Below are 4,249 nucleotides of genomic sequence, written 5' to 3'. Positions count from 1 at the left end.
CCATCATACCTTGCACAAAAGAATATGACTTACTCACCATAATTGGCTTGGCTACCAAATTTTCTCGCCCTTTGGGAACACGATATTATATCACTTTTCCCTTGCTGCTTTCCACATTGAACTTGTGCTTGTTTTCTGCCAGTGTTTACATTGTGGTCTATCACTGCTAACTTGGTTCTTGCAAGCATACCTTTATACGAAAAGCACTTTTAATAAAGTATTTTCCCTCCTTCCTCTTGTGCTTATCATGTTCCCAAAAGGGCAAGAAAATTGGGTAGCCAAGCCAATTATGGTGAGTAAGTCATATTCTTTTGTGCAAGGTATGATGGAAGATGTCTGCTGTTTTAATGTAAAAATGTACATAACAAGATTTCTTTACCAGCAAACATTCCAAGAAATATTGCATCTATAGAAAAGCCAAACAAAGAAAGTGTTTTACAAGCACACAAATCAAGAATGGGTAAACAGTCCCCAAAAAATAGTTATGTATATATCAATATTTATAATTAATAATAAGAGACTCTCTAATAGTAAAGTAGCAAAATTTTTTGTTTTGCTATGCAAATTCATTAGCAAAGGCACTTTTTAATTATGTACACCAAAATCCTTGCATAGCACAAATAAAGAATTGGTTTGGCTTGGCCATTATAATTTGTATTTATTGTTCATTTACTAAATCCAATTTATATTTTTATTTATTAGTAATTCATCATTAACGATACTTATAAATATGGCTATAATAGTTTACATTACCATTATTATTCATCAGCGAATTTAAAACCCTCAAAGACAAAGTCCTCTTCTAGACCTGGTGGTTGGAAATGTGCTCGAATGTAGCTAACAGCAAAAGATGGTAGTGGTACTCTAATTTCCTTGCCCAATACATTCCAACACCATCGAACCAGTTGCCTGTAAGCCACATGACTTTGTGTTTTGTGTTCAGGTCCTTCTTCAGCTCTTGAACCATAGTGTTGTTTGTACTCACTCCATGCCAGTCGTAATACCCAATAATTTAAACAAAGATTTCGAAAAACAGGATTATCTGTAATACAGTCCGGAGTATCTATTCCCTCAAATTGTGCTGAGTCTTCATTCATTGTCACAACAGCTGAACTTCGTCGGAGTCGTCCATAGGCTCGTCGCTAGAGTCTGTTTCAATCGGCTCATAAGCATATGGTTGAATCATGTTTTGATCGTTAATCATTTCTTCGTAGTTTGAAACACTGCTTCCAGAATAATTACTAGAGGAATCGTTTGAGTAATCCGTATCCATTGCGCAAAATAATTTAAAACTTAGAAAATAAAATGCAACGATGAATATGCTTATGCGTAATTTCTACTTTGCTAGTATATTTGTCTTATGTTGACAACGATCACCGCGCAGTGACGTAACGACGAAAACCGCTGCTGGACTGCGGCTTCGCATGTACACAATGGCGATCGAAAAATACACACATTTAAGGCATTATTTCTCGAGTTAAATTTGAATTGGAAACCTAGGATTTCGCGAGAGAGGTAAGAACAATATATACTTTCATATGAGCGAAAGTTGTGTTAAGGTCAGACTACCCCTTTAAGACGACATTACTTACTACTAGACTCCTCTTTATCAGATTCGACAAACAGAGCATAATCTTCGTTAGTTTGAAACAATGATCAAAGATGTCATTTGACAAAACGTTATGACGATCTTCTCTCGTTATCTCTTCTTTCACTCGTAATCTCCATCCATGGTGTACTTATGTTTGGCGTTTGTGTAGTTTAATGGAAAAGAAAGACTAAAAACAGATGAAAACTGTAAAATCTTACCATCGCCATCTAATTCCCAGATATTGGACACATGATACGCAGTTTTGAATACAAATTGAATGAAAACAATGGCTTGGCGCACAGTCAAAACAATTATTCCGCATATGAACAATAATTGTATACAACACAACTACTGCTTTGACCACAAACTTCACAAAACATTCAAGTTCTACTTTCTACAAGCATCAGGAGTGGTCACATTTAAGAGTGAGTCTCGAAAGTAGCCTCCCCCTGAATGTAACCTCCCCGTGAAAGTTACCGCGCCTCAAATTAACAGTCTTCTTTATAGAACTGTATAGAGCGTTACAACATTTATAGCTACTTCATTATCCAAACGTTCATGTGCATTTGTTATAGCGTGGATTAAGAGTTAAGCGTGGATTAAGAGTTAAGGATTGCAGTTGAACGATGCCGGAATGAAAAAATAAGAACTAATCATTGACCGAGACCAACTACCAGAAAACTTGATCCCACTCATTTCGAAAGTAGCCAGCTATTTTAAAGCGTTTCTTCTATACAAGAAAATAATTATCTAAAGGTCCACTCACACGACCCGATTTGTCAGATCCGATTGTTTCGGCTCCAATATTTGGTTGCTTGTTCAGACTGTCCGATAGTTTCGTTGATATTTATGTTCGTTTGGATATTTAAAGTCGTATGAGCAGCCATTTGGGCTATCCACTACATTTATCTATATATTTTTCGTGTTTTTGCTTTTTTTTCCAAATCTTTTTCAATCGTAACTTAACTAGTCGGCTTCCTGGGATCTTTTTGAATAAAACTAGAGCACGTACTAATTCCATCGGATTTTTTAGATTGACGGCTCGGACTATCAGAAGGTAACTTTGTGTTCACATATATCATTACATGATGTTTTTTAGGATCCGAAAAATTTGGATCCGATAAATTGGATCGTGTGAACGGGCCTTAAATGGAGATAAATGAAATAGTTACATCAATTCATGGAAATAGGCAAAATCAATTCTGATTACATTTCTATAGAAAAGTGAAACGTTTCTTTTGAATTTGTCTGTTTCGCATTATTGCTATTTTGTCAATGAAATAAAAGATGTTTTTTGTGTTTACACTGGCTTATGCTAACCTCGGAGACGTTCATTTCTTAATAGCAAAACTATGAATACAAATTATTCAATTATTTGGAGTTATTTCCAAAGCTCGTTTAGTCAAAAAAAAGCAAATGAGCTTTCTCAAAAATATCTTAAGCAATATTTAGTAGTTACCTTTTTAGGGTCCAGGTCTCTTGTCAGGTAAATCACACTCCAGCTGTAAATAAGTCATCGCGTCTGATAAACACTCCTGCACTTTGCTCTCCACAGCTTGTTTTATAACAATAAGGAAAAGGATGTGGCAATATTTAGGTCGAGTCTCATTGAAATCATTTTGTAGACTGACATGAGTTATAACTAGATGAAGCATAAACATTCATTGCAACCAAACGTCAAAATAACAAAATTCTCTTTCTATAGAATTACTTTTTGACAGAGAAAAAATCCAATCCCCTATACTTTTTCAAAACAATTTTTGAACCCATATTTACATAAAAAAAACGATATGACAAAGGAGCCTTTAAATCTCCATTTGTGGCAATTAGCTCAATTAGTCGCAATTATTTAAGAAATTTTCTGGGCATGCGCAGTAGTGACTTTAATGATGCTACAACTGTCGTAAGGCCTTCGAATTTATATATATAAATATAAAGCTAAAAATATGTATTGTACATGTCAACTAGCAGTGGAAGCTGGGTGCGATATGTATACAGTGGCTTAGGGGTCCAGACGTTTTGGGTCGCGACCGCACTCTCCCTGCGTACCCCGAGCAAAGCCTATCGCAGGTGATCTCGTGGTCTGAAGGGCGGAAGCTTGTTATTGACATCCCCAAGTAAGATAGCGTGAAAGGGGACGAAATCTCCTACCGAAACGTTAACATGCAGCGTTCTAGTGCCTTACGCTTAAGAAGGTATCGGGAAGCATGTGCCGAAAACGGGGGTTTTTTGCTTTCAATTATGATCGTTTTGTTTACACAAGTTCTTCTTATTAAGTAAACCAAGCAAGGTATCGATTAATTTCTTCTGACACTTTGCCTTTTTCAGACACTTTTAACTAAAACCAACCTTAAACATGTTTTCCACATTTTCATTGTTTACATCTTTACGATTTAACTTCTCCTTTTTATTGAGCAAACCATCTATGAGCTTCAATATAAATCACGTACAAAAATTCCTTTACATTGCAAAATTACCGCTTATTTAAACGATAAATGTAATAAAAAGTTGACTTGACAACTGAAGTAATCCCTCTTTTTCCAAACATTTGCAACACCCTTAAATTCATTTTAAATATATGAATTTCTCGCAGCGTAGCCGAAAAGAATAGTCATCGAATCAGTTTACCTATCCCTATCATCACAGCCAATTCGATTC

The sequence above is a fragment of the Xenia sp. Carnegie-2017 genome, unplaced genomic scaffold (genome assembly GCF_021976095.1).
Source record: "Xenia sp. Carnegie-2017 unplaced genomic scaffold, XeniaSp_v1 HiC_scaffold_6, whole genome shotgun sequence".
Taxonomy (NCBI): domain Eukaryota; kingdom Metazoa; phylum Cnidaria; class Anthozoa; order Malacalcyonacea; family Xeniidae; genus Xenia; species Xenia sp. Carnegie-2017.
This window is presented reverse-complemented; position numbering follows the sequence as displayed.